This window comes from Triturus cristatus, chromosome 8 (genome assembly GCF_964204655.1).
Source record: "Triturus cristatus chromosome 8, aTriCri1.1, whole genome shotgun sequence".
NCBI classification, from domain to species: Eukaryota; Metazoa; Chordata; class Amphibia; order Caudata; family Salamandridae; genus Triturus; species Triturus cristatus.
The window spans coordinates 1,620,054,091-1,620,076,340 of NC_140591.1; the positions used below are offsets into that span (position 1 = coordinate 1,620,054,091).

At 31.5% G+C, this 22,250-nt stretch overlaps 21 non-coding genes across 21 annotated transcripts; all 21 read right to left on the minus strand.

Annotated features, from left to right (window-relative positions):
• Positions 1-312: 312 nt before the first annotated feature.
• TRNAN-AUU (transfer RNA asparagine (anticodon AUU)) lies at positions 313-386 on the minus strand. Its single transcript has one exon. It is a non-coding gene; the product is annotated as a tRNA-Asn (tRNA).
• Positions 387-820: 434 nt separating this feature from the next.
• Positions 821-893, minus strand: TRNAT-CGU (transfer RNA threonine (anticodon CGU)). The gene has a single exon. It is a non-coding gene; the product is annotated as a tRNA-Thr (tRNA).
• Positions 894-1,830: 937 nt separating this feature from the next.
• Positions 1,831-1,903, minus strand: TRNAT-CGU (transfer RNA threonine (anticodon CGU)). The gene has a single exon. It is a non-coding gene; the product is annotated as a tRNA-Thr (tRNA).
• A 1,965-nt stretch (positions 1,904-3,868) lies between these two features.
• Positions 3,869-3,941, minus strand: TRNAT-CGU (transfer RNA threonine (anticodon CGU)). The gene has a single exon. It is a non-coding gene; the product is annotated as a tRNA-Thr (tRNA).
• A 438-nt stretch (positions 3,942-4,379) lies between these two features.
• TRNAT-AGU (transfer RNA threonine (anticodon AGU)) lies at positions 4,380-4,453 on the minus strand. The gene has a single exon. It is a non-coding gene; the product is annotated as a tRNA-Thr (tRNA).
• Positions 4,454-4,886: 433 nt separating this feature from the next.
• Positions 4,887-4,959, minus strand: TRNAT-CGU (transfer RNA threonine (anticodon CGU)). The gene has a single exon. It is a non-coding gene; the product is annotated as a tRNA-Thr (tRNA).
• A 948-nt stretch (positions 4,960-5,907) lies between these two features.
• Positions 5,908-5,980, minus strand: TRNAT-CGU (transfer RNA threonine (anticodon CGU)). Its single transcript has one exon. It is a non-coding gene; the product is annotated as a tRNA-Thr (tRNA).
• Positions 5,981-7,432: 1,452 nt separating this feature from the next.
• TRNAP-CGG (transfer RNA proline (anticodon CGG)) lies at positions 7,433-7,505 on the minus strand. Its single transcript has one exon. It is a non-coding gene; the product is annotated as a tRNA-Pro (tRNA).
• A 946-nt stretch (positions 7,506-8,451) lies between these two features.
• On the minus strand, positions 8,452-8,524 carry TRNAT-CGU (transfer RNA threonine (anticodon CGU)). The gene has a single exon. It is a non-coding gene; the product is annotated as a tRNA-Thr (tRNA).
• A 945-nt stretch (positions 8,525-9,469) lies between these two features.
• On the minus strand, positions 9,470-9,542 carry TRNAT-CGU (transfer RNA threonine (anticodon CGU)). Its single transcript has one exon. It is a non-coding gene; the product is annotated as a tRNA-Thr (tRNA).
• A 947-nt stretch (positions 9,543-10,489) lies between these two features.
• Positions 10,490-10,562, minus strand: TRNAT-CGU (transfer RNA threonine (anticodon CGU)). Its single transcript has one exon. It is a non-coding gene; the product is annotated as a tRNA-Thr (tRNA).
• A 438-nt stretch (positions 10,563-11,000) lies between these two features.
• TRNAT-AGU (transfer RNA threonine (anticodon AGU)) lies at positions 11,001-11,074 on the minus strand. The gene has a single exon. It is a non-coding gene; the product is annotated as a tRNA-Thr (tRNA).
• Positions 11,075-11,508: 434 nt separating this feature from the next.
• Positions 11,509-11,581, minus strand: TRNAT-CGU (transfer RNA threonine (anticodon CGU)). The gene has a single exon. It is a non-coding gene; the product is annotated as a tRNA-Thr (tRNA).
• Positions 11,582-13,034: 1,453 nt separating this feature from the next.
• TRNAT-CGU (transfer RNA threonine (anticodon CGU)) lies at positions 13,035-13,107 on the minus strand. Its single transcript has one exon. It is a non-coding gene; the product is annotated as a tRNA-Thr (tRNA).
• Positions 13,108-15,579: 2,472 nt separating this feature from the next.
• TRNAT-CGU (transfer RNA threonine (anticodon CGU)) lies at positions 15,580-15,652 on the minus strand. The gene has a single exon. It is a non-coding gene; the product is annotated as a tRNA-Thr (tRNA).
• A 438-nt stretch (positions 15,653-16,090) lies between these two features.
• On the minus strand, positions 16,091-16,164 carry TRNAT-AGU (transfer RNA threonine (anticodon AGU)). Its single transcript has one exon. It is a non-coding gene; the product is annotated as a tRNA-Thr (tRNA).
• A 434-nt stretch (positions 16,165-16,598) lies between these two features.
• On the minus strand, positions 16,599-16,671 carry TRNAT-CGU (transfer RNA threonine (anticodon CGU)). Its single transcript has one exon. It is a non-coding gene; the product is annotated as a tRNA-Thr (tRNA).
• Positions 16,672-17,618: 947 nt separating this feature from the next.
• Positions 17,619-17,691, minus strand: TRNAT-CGU (transfer RNA threonine (anticodon CGU)). The gene has a single exon. It is a non-coding gene; the product is annotated as a tRNA-Thr (tRNA).
• Positions 17,692-18,636: 945 nt separating this feature from the next.
• TRNAT-CGU (transfer RNA threonine (anticodon CGU)) lies at positions 18,637-18,709 on the minus strand. The gene has a single exon. It is a non-coding gene; the product is annotated as a tRNA-Thr (tRNA).
• A 438-nt stretch (positions 18,710-19,147) lies between these two features.
• TRNAT-AGU (transfer RNA threonine (anticodon AGU)) lies at positions 19,148-19,221 on the minus strand. The gene has a single exon. It is a non-coding gene; the product is annotated as a tRNA-Thr (tRNA).
• A 2,471-nt stretch (positions 19,222-21,692) lies between these two features.
• Positions 21,693-21,765, minus strand: TRNAT-CGU (transfer RNA threonine (anticodon CGU)). The gene has a single exon. It is a non-coding gene; the product is annotated as a tRNA-Thr (tRNA).
• Positions 21,766-22,250: the final 485 nt, after the last annotated feature.

The window sequence follows — 22,250 nt, forward strand, 5'->3', positions numbered from 1 at the left end:
TCTATGTTGTATTACAAAAGAACACATTTTAAACTCAATCCCATATTTTGTATAGTTCATAAATAAGTGTTTTACATATATTCATCAATATTGCTCAAATCTAGGGTTATATTTCATCTGCCTTTTGCTCATTGAAATACCTTTTTGATTTTTGCAATCACAGTAGTGTTACTATAATATTGAAAACACTTTCAGTTTTTATTAGGTTTAAGATGATCTGTTCAACCGAAAGATAAATCAGACTTTTCTAATTGAATTGAATCACAGGACGACTTAATGAAAATAGTTTTTTATATAAGAATGAGGAAAGCAAGGCACTGCTGAGATTTGAACTCAGGATCTCCTGTTTAATAGACAGGCGCTTTAACCAGCTAAGCCACAGCACCCTCTTGAAAATGCTTTAAGGAACAGTTTGCCATATGGTGTTCAAGAGAATCCTGAGTTTTTCACTTTCATAATCATTTCTCAGTTCAGAAAACGCTCTACTCAACTACTTTAGACGAGGATACTGATCCTATTCATAAACACCTCATTGATATATTGCTTATCTTGTTCATAAATGTTTTAATCATGCCTTCTTTAAGAATGCATTACTTGAATTCAACTCTAGAATGATTTTTTATCTCTATTTTGCTCTTTGTCACTCTTTTTTCCCTTTTTCATTCAAAACATTACTTTGAAAATCTTCACAACACCACGTTTTTTTGTTTTTCAATTTAAGATGACCCATTCTAATGTTCACAGAACAATACTTTTCTTTTTAAAATGTCTTAAACAGTTGCGTAATGAAAATTATTTTTACATGTAAGGACCAATAATAAGGTGCTGCTGAGATTTGAACTCAGGATTTCCTGTTTACGAGACAGGCGCTTTAACCACTTAGCCACAGCACCTACTTTAGGGATATAGAAGGGATCATTCATTTAGTATTGGTGATCAAATTCTGTGCCTGTGTTAAAGTGTCTTAATATGTATTCTAATGTTAAAAAAGCAAGGATTCCTAATCTGTAAACAAGAATAGCTATGTTGTATTAAAAAAGAACACATTTTAAACTCAATCCCATATTTTGAATAGTTCATGAATAAGTGTTTTATATATATTCATCAATATTGCTCAAATCTAGGGTTATATTTCATTTGCCTCTTGCTCATTGAAATACCTTTTTGATTTTGCAATCACAGTATTGTTACTATAATATTGAAAACACTTTCAGTTTTTATTAGGTTTAAGATGATCTGTTCAACCGATAGATAAATCAGACTTTTCTAATTTAATTGAATCGCAGGACGAATTAATGAAAATAGTTTTTTATTTAAGAATGAGGCACTGCTGAGATTTGAACTCAGGATCTCCTGTTTACTAGACAGGCGCTTTAACCAGCCAAGGCACAGCACCCTCTTGAAAATGTTTTAAGGAACAGTTTGCCATATTGTGTTCAAGAGAAACCTGAGTTTTTCACTTTCATAATCATTTCTCAGTTCAGAAAACGCTCTACTCAACTACTTTAGACGAGGATACTGATCCTATTGATAAACACCTCATTGATATATTGCTTATCCTGTTCATAAATGTTTTAATTATGCCTTCTTTAAGAATGCATTACTTGATTTCAACTCTAGAATGATTTTTTATCTCTTTTTTGCTCTTTGTCACTCTTTTTTCCCTTTTTCATTCAAAGCATTACTTTGAAAATCTTCACAATACCACGTTTTTTAGTTTTTCAATTTAAGATGACCCATTCTAATGTTCACAGAACAACACTTTTCTTTTTAAAATGTATTAAACATTTGCGTGATGAAAATTATTTTTACATGTAAGGACCAATAATAAGGTGCTGCTGAGATTTGAACTCAGGATTTCGTGTTTACGAGACAGGCGCTTTAACCACTTAGCCACAGCACCTAATTTAGTGATACAGAAGGGATCATTAATTTAGTATTGGTGATCAAATTCTGTGCCTGTGTTAAAGTGTCTTAATATGTATTCTAATGTTAAACAAGCAAGGATTCCTAATCTGTAAACAAGAATACCTATGTTGTATTAAAAAAGAACACATTTTAAACTCAATCCCATATTTTGAATAGTTTATAAATAAGTGTTTTACAAATATTCATCAATATTGCTCAAATCTAGGGTCATATTTCATCTGCCTCTTGCTCATTGAAATACCTTTTTAATTTTGCAATCACAGCATTGTTACTATAATATTAAAAACACTTTCAGTTTTTATTAGGTTTAAGATGATCTGTTCAACCGAAAGATAAATCAGACTTTTCTAATTTAATTGAATCGCAGGACGACTTAATGAAAATAATTTTTTATTTAAGAATGAGGAAAGCAAGGCACTGCTGAGATTTGAACACAGGATCTCCTGTTTACTAGACATGCGCTTTAACCAGCTAAGCCACAGCACCCTCTTGAAAAAGCTTTAAGGAACAGTTTGCCATATGGTGTTCAAGAGAAACCTGAGTTTTTCACTTTCATAATCATTTCTCAGTTCAGAAAACGCACTACTCAAATAGTTTAGACGAGGATACTGATCCTATTGATAAACACCTCATTGATATATTGCTTATCCTGTTCATAAATGTTTTAATTATGCCTTCTTTAAGAGTGCATTGCTTGAATTCAACTCTAGAATGATTTTTTATCTCTATTTTGCTCTTTGTCACTCCTTTTTCCCTTTTTCATTCAAAGCATTACTTTGAAAATCTTAACAATACCACATTTTTTTGTTTTTCAATTTAAGATGACCCATTCTAATGTTCACAGAACAACACTTTTCTTTTTAAAATGTATTAAACATTTGCGTGATGAAAATTATTTTTACATGTAAGGACCAATAATAAGGTGCTGCTGAGATTTGAACTCAGGATTTCCTGGTTACGAGACAGGTGCTTTAACCACTAGCCACAGCACCTATTTTAGTGATACAGAAGGGATCATTAATTTAGTATTGGTGATCAAATTCTGTGCCTGTGTTAAAGTGTCTTAATAAGTATTCTAATGTTAAACAAGCAAGGATTCCTAATCTGTAAACAAGAATAGCTATGTTGTATTAAAAAAGAACACATTTTAAACTCAATCCCATATTTTGAATAGTTCATAAATAAGTGTTTTACATATATTCATCAATATTGCTAAAATCTAGGGTTATATTTCATCTGCCTCTTGCTCATTGAAATACCTTTTTGATTTTTGCAATCACAGTATTGTTACTATAATATTGAAAACACTTTCAGTTTTTATTAGGTTTAAGATGATCTGTTCAACCGAAAAATAAATCAGACTTTTCTAATTTAATTGAATCGCAGGACGAATTAATGAAAATAGTTTTTTATTTAAGAATGAGGAAAGCAAAGGACTGCTGAAATTTGAACTCAGGATCTCCTGTTTACTAGACAGGGGCTTTAACCAGCTAAGCAACAGCACCCTCTTGAACATGCTTTAAGGAACAGTTTGCCATATGGTGTTCAAGAGAATCCTGAGTTTTTCACTTTCATAATCATTTCTCAGTTCAGAAAACGCTCTACTCAAATAGTTTAGACGAGGATACTGATCCTATTCATAAACACCTCATTGATATATTGCTTATCCTGTTCATAAATGTTTTAATTATGCCTTCTTTAAGAATGCATTACTTGATTTCAACTCTAGAATGATTTTTCATCTCTATTTTGCTCTTTGTCACTCTTTTTTCCCTTTTTCATTTAAAGCATTACTTTGAAAATCTTCACAATACCACGTTTTTTAGTTTTTCAATTTAAGATGACCCATTCTAATGTTCACAGAACAACACTTTTCTTTTTAAAATGTATTAAACATTTGCGTGATGAAAATTATTTTTACATGTAAGGACCAATAATAAGGTGCTGCTGAGATTTGAAGTCAGGATTTCCTGTTTACGAGACAGGCGCTTTAACCACTTAGCCACAGCACCTACTTTAGTGCTACAGAAGGGATCATTAATTTAGGATTGGTGATCAACTTCTGTGCCTGTGTTAAAGTGTCTTAATATGTATTCTAATGTTAAACAAGCAAGGATTCCTAATCTGTAAACAAGAATAGCTATGTTGTATTAAAAAAGAACACATTTTAAACTCAATCCCATATTTTGAATAGTTTATAAATAAGTGTTTTACATATATTCATCAATATTGCTCAAATCTAGGGTCATATTTCATCTGCCTCTTGCTCATTGAAATACCTTTTTGATTTTGCAATCACAGTATTGTTACTATAATATTGAAAACACTTTCAGTTTTTATTAGGTTTAAGATGATCTGTTCAACCGAAAGATAAATCAGACTTTTCTAATTTAAATGAATCGCAGGACGACTTAATGAAAATAATTTTTTATTTAAGAATGAGGAAAGCAAGGCACTGCTGAGATTTGAACTCAGGATCTCCTGTTTACTAGACAGGCGCTTTAACCAGCTAAGCCACAGCACCCTCTTGAAAAAGTTTTAAGGAACAGTTTGCCATATGGTGTTCAAGAGAAACCTGAGTTTTTCACTTTCATAATCATTTCTCAGTTCAGAAAACGCACTACTCAAATAGTTTAGACGAGGATACTGATCCTATTGATAAACACCTCATTGATATATTGCTTATCCTGTTCATAAATGTTTTAATTATGCCTTCTTTAAGAATGCATTACTTGAATTCAACTCTAGAATGATTTTTAATCTCTATTTTGCTCTTAGTCACTCTTTTTTCCCTTTTTCATTCAAAGCATTACTTTGAAAATCTTCACAATACCATGTTTTTTTGTTTTTCAATTTAAGATGACCCATTCTAATGTTCACAGAACAACACTTTTCTTTTTAAATGTATTAAACATTTGCGTGACGAAAATTATTTTTACATGTAAGGACCAATAATAAGGTGCTGCTGAGATTTGAACTCAGGATTTCCTGTTTACGAGACAGGCGCTTTAACCACTTAGCCACAGCACCTATTTTAGTGATACAGAAGGGATCATTAATTTAGTATTGGTGATCAAATTCTGTGCCTGTGTTAAAGTGTCTTAATATGTATTCTAATGTTAAACAAGCAAGGATTCCCAATCTGTAAACAGGAATAGCTATGTTGTATTACAAAAGAACACATTTTAAACTCAATCCCATATTTTGAATAGTTCATAAATAAGTGTTTTACATATATTAATCAATATTGCTCAAATCTAGGGTTATATTTCATCTGCCTCTTGCTCATTGAAATACCTTTTTGATTTTTGCAATCACAGTATTGTTACTATAATATTGAAAACACTTTCAGTTTTTATTAGGTTTAAGATGATCTGTTCAACCGAAAGATAAATCAGACTTTTCTAATTTAATTGAATCGCAGGACGAATTAATGAAAATAGTTTTTTTATTTAAGAATGAGGAAAGCAAGGCACTGCTGAGATTTGAACTCAGGATCTCCTGTTTACTAGACAGGCGCTTTAACCAGCTAAGCGACAGCACCCTCTTGAAAATGCTTTAAGGAACAGTTTGCCATATGGTGTTCAAGAGAATCCTGAGTTTTTCACTTTCATAATCATTTCTCAGTTCAGAAAACGCTCTACTCAACTACTTTAGACGAGGATACTGATCCTATTGATAAACACCTCATTGATATATTGCTTATCCTGTTCATAAATGTTTTAATTATGCCTTCTTTAAGAATGCATTACTTGATTTCAACTCTAGAAAGATTTTTTATCTCTATTTTGCTCTTTGTCACTATTTTTTCCCTTTTTCATTCAAAGCATTACTTTGAAAATCTTCACAATACCACGTTTTTTAGTTTTTCAATTTAAGATGACCCATTCTAATGTTCACAGAACAACACTTTTCTTTTTAAAATGTATTAAACATTTGCGTGATGAAAATTATTTTTACATGTAAGGACCAATAATAAGGTGCTGCTGAGATTTGAACTCAGGATTTCCTGTTTACGAGACAGGCGCTTTAACCACTTAGCCACAGCACCTAATTTAGTGATACAGAAGGGATCATTAATTTAGTATTGGTGATCAAATTCTGTGCCTGTGTTAAAGTGTCTTAATATGATTCTAATGTTAAACAAGCAAGGATTCCTAATCTGTAAACAAGAATACCTATGTTGTATTAAAAAAGAACACATTTTAAACTCAATCCCATATTTTGAATAGTTTATAAATAAGTGTTTTACAAATATTCATCAATATTGCTCAAATCTAGGGTCATATTTCATCTGCCTCTTGCTCATTGAAATACCTTTTTAATTTTGCAATCACAGTATTGTTACTATAATATTAAAAACACTTTCAGTTTTTATTAGGTTTAAGATGATCTGTTCAACCGAAAGATAAATCAGACTTTTCTAATTTAATTGAATCGCAGGACGACTTAATGAAAATAATTTTTTATTTAAGAATGAGGAAAGCAAGGCACTGCTGAGATTTGAACACAGGATCTCCTGTTTACTAGACAGGCGCTTTAACCAGCTAAGCCAAAGCACCCTCCTGAAAATGCTTTAAGGAACAGTTTGCCATATGGTGTTCAAGAGAAACCGAGTTTTTCACTTTCATAATAATTTCTCAGTTCAGAAAACGCACTACTCAAATAGTTTAGACGAGAATACTGATCCTATTCATAAACACCTCATTGATATATTGCTTATCCTGTTCATAAATGTTTTAATCATGCCTTCTTTAAGAATGCATTACTTGAATTCAACTCTAGAATGATTTTTTATCTCTCTTTTGCTCTTTGTCACTCTTTTTTCCCTTTTTCATTCAAAGCATTACTTTGAAAATCTTCACAATACCACGTTTTTTTGTTTTTCAATTTAAGATGACCCATTCTAATGTTCACAGAACAACACTTTTCTTTTTAAAATGTATTAAACATTTGCGTGATGAAAATTATTTTTACATGTAAGGACCAATAATAAGGTGGTGCTGAGATTTGAACTCAGGATCTCCTGTTTACTAGACAGGCGCTTTAATCAGCTAAGCCACAGCACCCTTTTGAAAATGCTTTAAGGAACAGTTTGCCATATGGTGTTCAAGAGAAACCTGAGTTTTTCACTTTCATAATCATTTCTCAGTTCAGAAAACGCACTACTCAAATAGTTTAGACGAGGATACTGATCCAATTGATAAACACCTCATTGATATAGTGGTTATCCTGTTCATAAATGTTTTAATTATGCCTTCTTTAAGAATGCATTACTTGAATTCAACTCTAGAATGATTTTTTATCTCTATTTTGCTCTTTGTCACTCTTTTTTCCCTTTTTCATTCAAAGCATTACTTTGAAAATCTTCACAATACCACGTTTTTTCGTTTTTCAATTTAAGATGACCCATTCTAATGTTCACAGAACAACACTTTTCTTTTTAAAATGTATTAAACATTTGCGTGATGAAAATTATTTTTACATGTAAGGACCAATAATAAGGTGCTGCTGAGATTTGAACTCAGGATTTCCTGTTTCCGAGACAGGGACTTTAACCACTTAGCCACAGCACCTATTTTAGTGATACAGAAGGGATCATTAATTTAGTATTGGTGATCAAATTCTGTGCCTGTGTTAATGTGTCTTAATATGTATTCTAATGTTAAACAAGCAAGGATTCCTAATCTGTAAACAAGAATAGCTATGTTGTATTACAAAAGAACACATTTTAAACTCAATCCCATATTTTGAATAGTTCATAAATAAGTGTTTTACATATATTCATCAATATTGCTCAAATCTAGGGTTATATTTCATCTGCCTCTTGCTCATTGAAATACCTTTTTGATTTTGCAATCACAGTATTGTTACTATAATATTGAAAACACTTTCAGTTTTTATTAGGTTTAAGATGATCTGTTCAACCGAAAGATAAATCAGACTTTTCTAATTTAATTGAATCGCAGGACGACTTAATGAAAATAATTTTTTATTCAAGAATGAGGAAAGCAAGGCACTGCTGAGATTTGATCTCAGGATCTCCTGTTTACTAGACAGGCGCTTTAACCAGCTAAGCGACAGTACCCTCTTGAAAATGCTTTAAGGAACAGTTTGCCATATGGTGTTCAAGAGAGTCCTGAGTTTTTCACTTTCATAATCATTTCTCAGTTCAGAAAACGCTCTACTCAACTACTTTAGACGAGGATACTGATCCTATTGATAAACACCTCATTGATATATTGCTTATCCTGTTCATAAATGTTTTAATTATGCCTTCTTTAAGAATGCATTACTTGATTTAAACTCTAGAATGATTTTTTATCTCTATTTTGCTCTTTGTCACTCTTTTTTCCCTTTTTCATTCAAAGCATTACTTTGAAAATCTTCACAATACCACGTTTTTTAGTTTTTCAATTTAAGATGACCCATTCTAATGTTCACAGAACAACACTTTTCTTTTTAAAATGTATTAAACATTTGCGTGATGAAAATGATTTTTACATGTAAGGACCAATAATAAGGTGCTGCTGAGATTTGAACTCAGGATTTCCTGTTTACGAGACAGGCGCTTTAACCACTTAGCCACAGCACCTAATTTAGTGATACAGAAGGGATCATTAATTTAGTATTGGTGATCAAATTCTGTGCCTGTGTTAAAGTGTCTTAATATGTATTCTAATGTTAAACAAGCAAGGATTCCTAATCTGTAAACAAGAATACCTATGTTGTATTAAAAAAGAACACATTTTAAACTCAATCCCATATTTTGAATAGTTTGTAAATAAGTGTTTTACAAATATTCATCAATATTGCTCAAATCTAGGGTCATATTTCATCTGCCTCTTGCTCATTGAAATACCTTTTTAATTTTGCAATCACAGTATTGTTACTATAATATTGAAAACACTTTCAGTTTTTATTAGGTTTAAGATGATCTGTTCAACCGAAAGATAAATCAGACTTTTCTAATTTAATTGAATCGCAGGACGACTTAATGAAAATAATTTTTTATTTAAGAATGAGGAAAGCAAGGCACTGCTGAGATTTGAACACAGGATCTCCTGTTTACTAGACAGGCGCTTTAACCAGCTAAGCCAAAGCACACTCCTGAAAATGCTTTAAGGAACAGTTTGCCATATGGTGTTCAAGAGAAACCGAGTTTTTCACTTTCATAATCATTTCTCAGTTCAGAAAACGCACTACTCAAATAGTTTAGACGAGGATACTGATCCTATTGATAAACACCTCATTGATATAGTGCTTATCCTGTTCATAAATGTTTTAATTATGCCTTCTTTAAGAATGCATTACTTGAATTCAACTCTAGAATGATTTTTTATCTCTATTTTGCTCTTTGTCACTCTTTTTTCCCTTTTTCATTCAAAGCATTACTTTGAAAATCTTCACAATACCACGTTTTTTTGTTTTTCAATTTAAGATGACCCATTCTAATGTTCTCAGAACAACACTTTTCTTTTTAAAATGTATTAAACATTTGCGTGATGAAAATTATTTTTACATGTAAGGACCAATAATAAGGTGCTGCTGAGATTTGAACTCAGGATTTCCTGGTTACGAGACAGGTGCTTTAACCACTTAGCCACAGCACCTATTTTAGTGATACAGAAGAGATCATTAATTTAGTATTGGTGATCAAATTCTGTGCCTGTGTTAAAGTGTCTTAATAAGTATTCTAATGTTAAACAAGCAAGGATTCCTAATCTGTAAACAAGAATAGCTATGTTGTATTAAAAAAGAACACATTTTAAACTCAATCCCATATTTTGAATAGTTCATAAATAAGTGTTTTACATATATTCATCAATATTGCTAAAATCTAGGGTTATATTTCATCTGCCTCTTGCTCATTGAAATACCTTTTTGATTTTTGCAATCACAGTATTGTTACTATAATATTGAAAACACTTTCAGTTTTTATTAGGTTTAAGATGATCTGTTCAACCGAAAAATAAATCAGACTTTTCTAATTTAATTGAATCGCAGGACGAATTAATGAAAATAGTTTTTTATTTAAGAATGAGGAAAGCAAGGGACTGCTGAAATTTGAACTCAGGATCTCCTGTTTACTAGACAGGCGCTTTAACCAGCTAAGCAACAGCACCCTCTTGAACATGCTTTAAGGAACAGTTTGCCATATGGTGTTCAAGAGAATCCTGAGTTTTTCACTTTCATAATCATTTCTCAGTTCAGAAAACGCTCTACTCAAATAGTTTAGACGAGGATACTGATCCTATTCATAAACACCTCATTGATATATTGCTTATCCTGGTTATAAATGTTTTAATTATGCCTTCTTTAAGAATGCATTACTTGATTTCAACTCTAGAATGATTTTTCATCTCTATTTTGCTCTTTGTCACTCTTTTTTCCCTTTTTCATTTAAAGCATTACTTTGAAAATCTTCACAATACCACGTTTTTTAGTTTTTCAATTTAAGATGACCCATTCTAATGTTCACAGAACAACACTTTTCTTTTTAAAATGTATAAAACATTTGCATGATGAAAATTATTTTTACATGTAAGGACCAATAATCAGGTGCTGCTGAGATTTGAACTCAGGATTTCCTGTTTACGAGACAGGCGCTTTAACCACTTAGTCACAGCACCTATTTTAGTGATACAGAAGGGATCATTAATTTAGTATTGGTGATCAAATTCTGTGCCTGTGTTAAAGTGTCTTAATATGTATTCTAATGTTAAACAAGCAAGGATTCCTAATCTGTAAACAAGAATAGCTATGTTGTGTTACAAAATAACACATTTTAAACTCAATCCCATATTTTGAATAGTTCATGAATAAGTGTTTTACATATATTCATCAATATTGCTCAAATCTAGGGTTATATTTCATTTGCCTCTTGCTCATTGAAATACCTTTTTGATTTTGCAATCACAGAATTGTTACTATAATATTGAAAACACTTTCAGTTTTTATTAGGTTTAAGATGATCTGTTCAACCGAAAGATAAATCAGACTTTTCTAATTTAATTGAATCGCAGGACGAATTAATGAAAATAGTTTTTTATTTAAGAATGAGGAAAGCAAGGCACTGCTGAGATTTGAACTCAGGATCTCCTGTTTACTAGACAGGCACTTTAACCAGCTAAGCCACAGCACCCTCTTGAAAATGCTTTAAGGAACAGTTTGCCATATGGTGTTCAAGAGAATCCTGAGTTTTTCACTTTCCTAATCATTTCTCAGTTCAGAAAACGCTCTACTCAACTACTTTAGACGAGGATACTGATCCTATTGATAAACACCTCATTGATATATTGCTTATCCTGTTCATAAATGTTTTAATTATGCCTTCTTTAAGAATGCATTACTTGATTTCAACTCTAGAATGATTTTTTATCTCTATTTTGCTCTTTGTCACTCTTTTTTCCCTTTTTCATTCAAAGCATTACTTTGAAAATCTTCACAATACCATGTTTTTTTGTTTTTCAATTTAAGATGACCCATTCTAATGTTCACAGAACAACACTTTTCTTTTTAAAATGTATTAAACATTTGCGTGACGAAAATTATTTTTACATGTAAGGACCAATAATAAGGTGCTGCTGAGATTTGAACTCAGGATTTCCTGTTTACGAAACAGGCGCTTTAACCACTTAGCCACAGCACCTATTTTAGTGATACAGAAGGGATCATTAATTTAGTATTGGTGATCAAATTCTGTGCCTGTGTTAAAGTGTCTTAATATGTATTCTAATGTTAAACAAGCAAGGATTCCTAATCTGTAAACAAGAATACCTATGTTGTATTAAAAAAGAACACATTTTAAACTCAATCCCATATTTTGAATAGTTTATAAATAAGTGTTTTACAAATATTCATCAATATTGCTCAAATCTAGGGTCATATTTCATCTGCCTCTTGCTCATTGAAATACCTTTTTAATTTTGCAATCACAGTATTGTTACTATAATATTGAAAACACTTTCAGTTTTTATTAGGTTTAAGATGATCTGTTCAACCGAAAGATAAATCAGACTTTTCTAATTTAATTGAATCGCAGGACGACTTAATGAAAATAATTTTTTATTTAAGAATGAGGAAAGCAAGGCACTGCTGAGATTTAAACACCGGATCTCCTGTTTACTAGACAGGCGCTTTAACCAGCTAAGCCAAAGCACCCTCCTGAAAATGCTTTAAGGAACAGTTTGCCATATGGTGTTCAAGAGAAACCGAGTTTTTCACTTTCATAATAATTTCTCAGTTCAGAAAACGCACTACTCAAATAGTTTAGACGAGAATACTGATCCTATTCATAAACACCTCATTGATATATTGCTTATCCTGTTCATAAATGTTTTAATCATGCCTTCTTTAAGAATGCATTACTTGAATTCAACTCTAGAATGATTTTTTATCTCTCTTTTGCTCTTTTTCACTCTTTTTTCCCTTTTTCATTCAAAGCATTACTTTGAAAATCTTCACAATACCACGTTTTTTTGTTTTTCAATTTAAGATGACCCATTCTAATGTTCACAGAACAACACTTTTCTTTTTAAAATGTATTAAACATTTGCGTGATAAAAATTATTTTTACATGTAAGGACCAATAATAAGGTGCTGAGGAGATTTGAACTCAGGATCGCCTGTTTACTAGACAGGCGCTTTAACCAGCTAAGCCACAGCACCCTTTTGAAAATGCTTTAAGGAACAGTTTGCCATATGGTGTTCAAGAGAAACCTGAGTTTTTCACTTTCATAATCATTTCTCAGTTCAGAAAACGCACTACTCAAATAGTTTAGACGAGGATACTGATCCTATTGATAAACACCTCATTGATATAGTGCTTATCCTGTTCATAAATGTTTTAATTATGCCTTCTTTAAGAATGCATTACTTGAATTCAACTCTAGAATGATTTTTTATCTCTATTTTGCTCTTTGTCACTCTTTTTTCCCTTTTTCATTCAAAGCATTACTTTGAAAATCTTCACAATACCACGTTTTTTTGTTTTTCAATTTAAGATGACCCATTCTAATGTTCACAGAACAACACTTTTCTTTTTAAAATGTATTAAACATTTGCGTGATGAAAATTATTTTTACATGTAAGGACCAATAATAAGGTGCTGCTGAGATTTGAACTCAGGATTTCCTGTTTACGAGACAGGCACTTTAACCACTTAGCCACAGCACCTATTTTAGTGATACAGAAGGGATCATTAATTTAGTATTGGTGATCAAATTCTGTGCCTGTGTTAAAGTGTCTTAATATGTATTCTAATGTTAAACAAGCAAGGATTCCTAATCTGTAAACAAGAATAGCTATGTTGTATTACAAAAGAACACATTTTAAACTCAATCCCATATTTTGAATAGTTCATAAATAAGTGTTTTACATATATTCATCAATATTGCTCAAATCTAGGGTTATATTTCATCTGCCTCTTGCTCATTGAAATACCTTTTTGATTTTGCAATCACAGTATTGTTACTATAATATTGAAAACACTTTCAGTTTTTATTAGGTTTAAGATGATCTGTTCAACCGAAAGATAAATCAGACTTTTCTAATTTAATTGAATCGCAGGACGAATTAATGAAAATAGTTTTTTATTTAAGAATGAGGAAAGCAAGGCACTGCTGAGATTTGAACTCAGGATCTCCTGTTTACTAGACAGGCGCATTAACCAGCTAAGCCACAGCACCCTCTTGAAAATGCTTCAAGGAACAGTTTGCCATATGGTGTTCAAGAGAATCCTGAGTTTTTCACTTTCCTAATCATTTCTCAGTTCAGAAAACGCTCTACTCAAATACTTTAGACGAGGATACTGATCCTATTGATAAACACCTCATTGATATATTGCTTATCCTGTTCATAAATGTTTTAATTATGCCTTCTTTAAGAATGCATTACTTGATTTCAACTCTAGAATGATTTTTTATCTCTATTTTGCTCTTTGTCACTCTTTTTTCCCTTTTTCATTCAAAGCATTACTTTGAAAATCATCACAATACCACGTTTTTTTGTTTTTCAATTTAAGATGACCCATTCTAATGTTCACAGAACAACACTTTTCTTTTTAAAATGTATTAAACATTTGCGTGATGAAAATTATTTTTACATGTAAGGACCAATAATAAGGTGCTGCTGAGATTTGAACTCAGGATTTCCTGGTTACGAGACAGGCGCTTTAGCCACTTAGCCACAGCACCTATTTTAGTGATACAGAAGGGATCATTAATTTAGTATTGGTGATCAAATTCTGTGCCTGTGTTAAAGTGTCTTAATATGTATTCTAATGTTAAACAAGCAAGGATTCCTAATCTGTAAACAAGAATACCTATGTTGTATTAAAAAAGAACACATTTTAAACTCAATCCCATATTTTGAATAGTTTATAAATAAGTGTTTTACAAATATTCATCAATATTGCTCAAATCTAGGGTCATATTTCATCTGCCTCTTGCTCATTGAAATACCTTTTTAATTTTGCAATCACAGTATTGTTACTATAATATTGAAAACACTTTCAGTTTTTATTAGGTTTAAGATGATCTGTTCAACCGAAAGATAAATCAGACTTTTCTAATTTAATTGAATCGCAGGACGACTTAATGAAAATAATTTTTTATTTAAGAATGAGGAAAGCAAGGCACTGCTGAGATTTGAACACAGGATCTCCTGTTTACTAGACAGGCGCTTTAACCAGCTAAGCCAAAGCACCCTCCTGAAAATGCTTTAAGGAACAGTTTGCCATATGGTGTTCAAGAGAAACCGAGTTTTTCACTTTCATAATAATTTCTCAGTTCAGAAAACGCACTACTCAAATAGTTTAGAAGAGAATACTGATCCTATTCATAAACACCTCATTGATATATTGCTTATCCTGTTCATAAATGTTTTAATCATGCCTTCTTTAAGAATGCATTACTTGAATTCAACTCTAGAATGACTTTTTATCTCTCTTTTGCTCTTTTTCACTCTTTTTTCCCTTTTTCATTCAAAGCATTACTTTGAAAATCTTCACAATACCACGTTTTTTTGTTTTTCAATTTAAGATGACCTATTCTAATGTTCACAGAACAACACTTTTCTTTTTAAAATGTATTAAACATTTGCGTGATAAAAATTATTTTTACATGTAAGGACCAATAATAAGGTGCTGAGGAGATTTGAACTCAGGATCGCCTGTTTACTAGACAGGCGCTTTAACCAGCTAAGCCACAGCACCCTTTTGAAAATGCTTTAAGGAACAGTTTGCCATATGGTGTTCAAGAGAAACCTGAGTTTTTCACTTTCATAATCATTTCTCAGTTCAGAAAACGCACTACTCAAATAGTTTAGACGAGGATACTGATCCTATTCATAAACACCTCATTGATATAGTGCTTATCCTGTTCATAAATGTTTTAATTATGCCTTCTTTAAGAATGCATTACTTGAATTCAACTCTAGAATGATTTTTTATCTCTATTTTGCTCTTTGTCACTCTTTTTTCCCTTTTTCATTCAAAGCATTACTTTGAAAATCTTCACAATACCACGTTTTTTTGTTTTTCAATTTAAGATGACCCATTCTAATGTTCACAGAACAACACTTTTCTTTTTAAAATGTATTAAACATTTGCGTGATGAAAATTATTTTTACATGTAAGGACCAATAATAAGGTGCTGCTGAGATTTGAACTCAGGATTTCCTGTTTACGAGACAGGCACTTTAACCACTTAGCCACAGCACCTATTTTAGTGATACAGAAGGGATCATTAATTTAGTATTGGTGATCAAATTCTGTGCCTGTGTTAAAGTGTCTTAATATGTATTCTAATGTTAAACAAGCAAGGATTCATAATCTGTAAACAAGAATAGCTATGTTGTATTACAAAAGAACACATTTTAAACTCAATCCCATATTTTGAATAGTTCATAAATAAGTGTTTTACATATATTCATCAATATTGCTCAAATCTAGGGTTATATTTCATCTGCCTCTTGCTCATTGAAATACCTTTTTGATTTTGCAATCACAGTATTGTTACTATAATATTGAAAACACTTTCAGTTTTTATTAGGTTTAAGATGATCTGTTCAACCGAAAGATAAATCAGACTTTTCTAATTGAATTGAATCGCAGGATGAATTAATGAAAATAGTTTTTTATTTAAGAATGAGGAAAGCAAGGCACTGCTGAGATTTGAACTCAGGATCTCCTGTTTACTAGACAGGCACTTTAACCAGCTAAGCCACAGCACCCTCTTGAAAATGCTTCAAGGAACAGTTTGCCATATGGTGTTCAAGAGAATCCTGAGTTTTTCACTTTCCTAATCATTTCTCAGTTCAGAAAACGCTCTACTCAACTACTTTAGACGAGGATACTGATCCTATTGATAAACACCTCATTGATATATTGCTTATCCTGTTCATAAATGTTTTAATTATGCCTTCTTTAAGAATGCATTTCTTGATTTCAACTCTAGAATTATTTTTTATCTCTATTTTGCTCTTTGTCACGCTTTTTTCCCTTTTTCATTCAAAGCATTACTTTGAAAATCTTCACAATACCACGTTTTTTTGTTTTTCAATTTAAGATGACCCATTCTAATGTTCACAGAACAACACTTTTCTTTTTAAAATGTATTAAACATTTGCGTAATGAAAATTATTTTTACATGTAAGGACCAATAATAAGGTGCTGCTGAGATTTGAACTCAGGATTTCCTGGTTACGAGACAGGCGCTTTAACCACTTAGCCACAGCACCTATTTTAGTGATACAGAAGGGATCATTAATTTAGTATTGGTGATCAAATTCTGTGCCTGTGTTAAAGTGTCTTAATATGTATTCTAATGTTAAACAAGCAAGGATTCCTAATCTGTAAACACGAATAGCTATGTTGTATTACAAAAGAACACATTTTAAACTCAATCCCATATTTTGAATAGTTCATAAATAAGTGTTTTACATATATTAATCAATATTGCTCAAATCTAGGGTTATATTTCATCTGCCTCTTGCTCATTGAAATACCTTTTTGATTTTTGCAATCACAGTATTGTTACTATAATATTGAAAACACTTACAGTTTTTATTAGGTTTAAGATGATCTGTTCAACCGAAAGATAAATCAGACTTTTCTAATTGAATTGAATCGCAGGACGAATTAATGAAAATAGTTTTTTATTTAAGAATGAGGAAAGCAAGGCACTGCTGAGATTTGAACTCAGGATCTCCTGTTTACTAGACAGGCGCTTTAACCAGCTAAGCGACAGCACCCTCTTGAAAATGCTTTAAGGAACAGTTTGCCATATGGTGTTCAAGAGAATCCTGAGTTTTTCACTTTCATAATCATTTCTCAGTTCAGAAAACGCTCTACTCAACTACTTTAGACGAGGATACTGATCCTATTGATAAACACCTCATTGATATATTGCTTATCCTGTTCATAAATGTTTTAATTATGCCTTCTTTAAGAATGCATTTCTTGATTTCAACTCTAGAATGATTTTTTATCTCTATTTTGCTCTTTGTCACTCTTTTTTCCCTTTTTCATTCAAAGCATTACTTTGAAAATCTTCACAATACCACGTTTTTTAGTTTTTCAATTTAAGATGACCCATTCTAATGTTCACAGAACAACACTTTTCTTTTTAAAATGTATTAAACATTTGCGTGATGAAAAATATTTTTACATGTAAGGACCAATAATAAGGTGCTGCTGAGATTTGAACTCAGGATTTCCTGTTTACGAGACAGGCGCTTTAACCACTTAGCCACAGCACCTAATTTAGTGATACAGAAGGGATCATTCATTTAGTATTGGTGATCAAATTCTGTGCCTGTGTTAAAGTGTCTTAATATGTATTCTAATGTTAAACAAGCAAGGATTCCTAATCTGTAAACAAGAATACCTATGTTGTATTAAAAAAGAACACATTTTAAACTCAATCCCATATTTTGAATAGTTTATAAATAAGTGTTTTACAAATATTCATCAATATTGCTCAAATCTAGGGTCATATTTCATCTGCCTCTTGCTCATTGAAATACCTTTTTAATTTTGCAATCACAGTATTGTTACTATAATATTGAAAACACTTTCAGTTTTTATTAGGTTTAAGATGATCTGTTCAACCGAAAGATAAATCAGACTTTTCTAATTTAATTGAATCGCAGGACGACTTAATGAAAATAATTTTTTATTTAAGAATGAGGAAAGCAAGGCACTGCGGAGATTTGAACACAGGATCTCCTGTTTACTAGACAGGCACTTTAACCAGCTAAGCCAAAGCACCCTCCTGAAAATGCTTTAAGGAACAGTTTGCCATATGGTGTTCAAGAGAATCCGAGTTTTTCACTTTCATAATAATTTCTCAGTTCAGAAAACGCACTACTCAAATAGTTTAGACGAGAATACTGATCCTATTCATAAACACCTCATTGATATATTGCTTATCCTGTTCATAAATGTTTTAATCATGCCTTCTTTAAGAATGCATTACTTGAATTCAACTCTAGAATGATTTTTTATCTCTCTTTTGCTCTTTGTCACTCTTTTTTCCCTTTTTCATTCAAAGCATTACTTTGAAAATCTTCACAATACCACGTTTTTTTGTTTTTCAATTTAAGATGACCCATTCTAATGTTCACAGAACAACACTTTTCTTTTTAAAATGTATTAAACATTTGCGTGATGAAAATTATTTTTACATGTAAGGACCAATAATAAGGTGCTGCTGAGATTTAAACTCAGGATTTCCTGTTTACGAGACAGGCACTTTAACCACTTAGCCACAGCACCTATTTTAGTGATACAGAAGGGATCATTAATTTAGTATTGGTGATCAAATTCTGTGCCTGTGTTAAAGTGTCTTAATATGTATTCTAATGTTAAACAAGCAAGGATTCCTAATCTGTAAACAAGAATAGCTATGTTGTATTACAAAAGAACACATTTTAAACTCAATCCCATATTTTGAATAGTTCATAAATAAGTGTTTTACATATATTCATCAATATTGCTCAAATCTAGGGTTATATTTCATCTGCCTCTTGCTCATTGAAATACCTTTTTGATTTTGCAATCTCAGTATTGTTACTATAATATTGAAAACACTTTCAGTTTTTATTAGGTTTAAGATGATCTGTTCAACCGAAAGATAAATCAGACTTTTCTAATTTAATTGAATCGCAGGACGAATTAATGAAAATAGTTTTTTATTTAAGAATGAGGAAAGCAAGGCACTGCTGAGATTTGAACTCAGGATCTCCTGTTTACTAGACAGGCGCTTTAACCAGCTAAGCCACAGCACCCTCTTGAAAATGCTTTAAGGAACAGTTTGCCATATGGTGTTCAAGAGAATCCTGAGTTTTTCACTTTCCTAATCATTTCTCAGTTCAGAAAACGCTCTACTCAACTACTTTAGACGAGTATACTGATCCTATTGATAAACACCTCATTGATATATTGCTTATCCTGTTCATAAATGTTTTAATTATGCCTTCTTTAAGAATGCATTACTTGAATTCAACTCTAGAATGATTTTTTATCTCTATTTTGCTCTTTGTCACTCTTTTTTCCCTTTTTCATTCAAAGCATTACTTTGAAAATCTTCACAATACCACGTTTTTTTGTTTTTCAATTTAAGATGACCCATTCTAATGTTCACAGAACAACACTTTTCTTTTTAAAATGTATTAAACATTTGCGTGATGAAAATTATTTTTACATGTAAGGACCAATAATAATGTGCTGCTGAGATTTGAACTCAGGATTTCCTGTTTACGAGACAGGCGCTTTAACGACTTAGTCACAGCACCTATTTTAGTGATACAGAAGGGATCATTAATTTAGTATTGGTGATCAAATTCTGTGCCTGTGTTAAAGTGTCTTAATATGTATTCTAATGTTAAACAAGCAAGGATTCCTAATCTGTAAACAAGAATAGCTATGTTGTATTACAAAATAACACATTTTAAACTCAATCCCATATTTTGAATAGTTCATAAATAAGTGTTTTACATATATTCAACAATATTGCTCAAATCTAGGGTTATATTTCATCTGCCTCTTGCTCATTGAAATACCTTTTTGATTTTTGCAATCACAGTATTGTTACTATAATATTGAAAACACTTTCAGTTTTTATTAGGTTTAAGATGATCTGTTCAACCGAAAGATAAATCAGACTTTTCTAATTTAATTGAATCGCAGGACGAATTAATGAAAATAGTTTTTTATTTAAGAATGAGGAAAGCAAGGCAATGCTGAGATTTGAACTCAGGATCTTCTGCTTACTAGACAGGCGCTTTAACCAGCTAAGCCACAGCACCCTCATGAAAATGCTTTAAGGAACAGTTTGCCATATGGTGTTCAAGAGAATCCTGAGTTTTTCACTTTCATAATCATTTCTCAGTTCAGAAAACGCTCTACTCATCTACTTTAGACGAGGATACTGATCCTATTGATAAACACCTCATTGATATATTGCTTATCCTGTTCATAAATGTTTTAATTATGCCTTCTTTAAGAATGCATTACTTGATTTCAACTCTAGAATGATTTTTTATCTCTATTTTGCTCTTTGTCACTCTTTTTTCCCTTTTTCATTCAAAGCATTACTTTGAAAATCTTCACAATACCATGTTTTTTTGTTTTTCAATTTAAGATGACCCATTCTAATGTTCACAGAACAACACTTTTCTTTTTAAAATGTATTAAACATTTGCGTGACGAAAATTATTTTTACATGTAAGGACCAATAATAAGGTGCTGCTGAGATTTGAACTCAGGATTTCCTGTTTACAAGACAGGCGCTTTAACCACTTAGCCACAGCACCTATTTTAGTGATACAGAAGGGATCATTAATTTAGTATTGGTGATCAAATTCTGTGCCTGTGTTAAAGTGTCTTAATATGTATTCTAATGTTAAACAAGCAAGTCCTAATCTGTAAACACGAATAGCTATGTTGTATTACAAAAGAACACATTTTAAACTCAATCCCATATTTTGAATAGTTCATAAATAAGTGTTTTACATATATTAATCAATATTGCTCAAATCTAGGGTTATATTTCATCTGCCTCTTGCTCATTGAAATACCTTTTTGATTTTTGCAATCACAGTATTGTTACTATAATATTGAAAACACTTTCAGTTTTTATTAGGTTTAAGATGATCTGTTCAACCGAAAGATAAATCAGACTTTTCTAATTTAATTGAATCGCAGGACGAATTAATGAAAATGGTTTTTTATTTAAGAATGAGGAAAGCAAGGCAATGCTGAGATTTGAACTCAGGATCTTCTGCTTACTAGACAGGCGCTTTAACCAGCTAAGCGACAGCACCCTCTTGAAAATGCTTTAAGGAACAGTTTGCCATATGGTGTTCAAGAGAATCCTGAGTTTTTCACTTTCATAATCATTTCTCAGTTCAGAAAACGCTCTACTCAACTACTTTAGACGAGGATACTGATCCTATTGATAAACACCTCATTGATATATTGCTTATCCTGTTCATAAATGTTTTAATTATGCCTTCTTTAAGAATGCATTACTTGATTTCAACTCTAGAATGATTTTTTATCTCTATTTTGCTCTTTGTGACTCTTTTTCCCCTTTTTCATTCAAAGCAGTACTTTGAAAATCTTCACAATACCACGTTTTTTAGTTTTTAAATTTAAGATGACCCATTCTAATGTTCACAGAACAACACTTTTCTTTTTAAAATGTATTAAACATTTGCGTGATGAAAATTATTTTTACATGTAAGGACCAATAATAAGGTGCTGCTGAGATTTGAACTCAGGATTTCCTGTTTACGAGACAGGCGCTTTAACCACTTAGCCACAGCACCTAATTTAGTGATACAGAAGGGATCATTAATTTAGTATTGGTGATCAAATTCTGTGCCTGTGTTAAAGTGTCTTAATATGTATTCTAATGTTAAACAAGCAAGGATTCCTAATCTGTAAACAAGAATACCTATGTTGTATTAAAAAAGAACACATTTTAAACTCAATCCCATATTTTGAATAGTTTATAAATAAGTGTTTTACAAATATTCATCAATATTGCTCAAATCTAGGGTCATATTTCATCTGCCTCTTGCTCATTGAAATACCTTTTTAATTTTGCAATCACAGTATTGTTACTATAATATTGAAAACACTTTCAGTTTTTATTAGGTTTAAGATGATCTGTTCAACCGAAAGATAAATCAGACTTTTCTAATTTAATTGAATCGCAGGACGACTGAATGAAAATAATTTTTTATTTAAGAATGAGGAAAGCAAGGCACTGCTGAGATTTGAACACAGGATCTGCTGTTTACTAGACAGG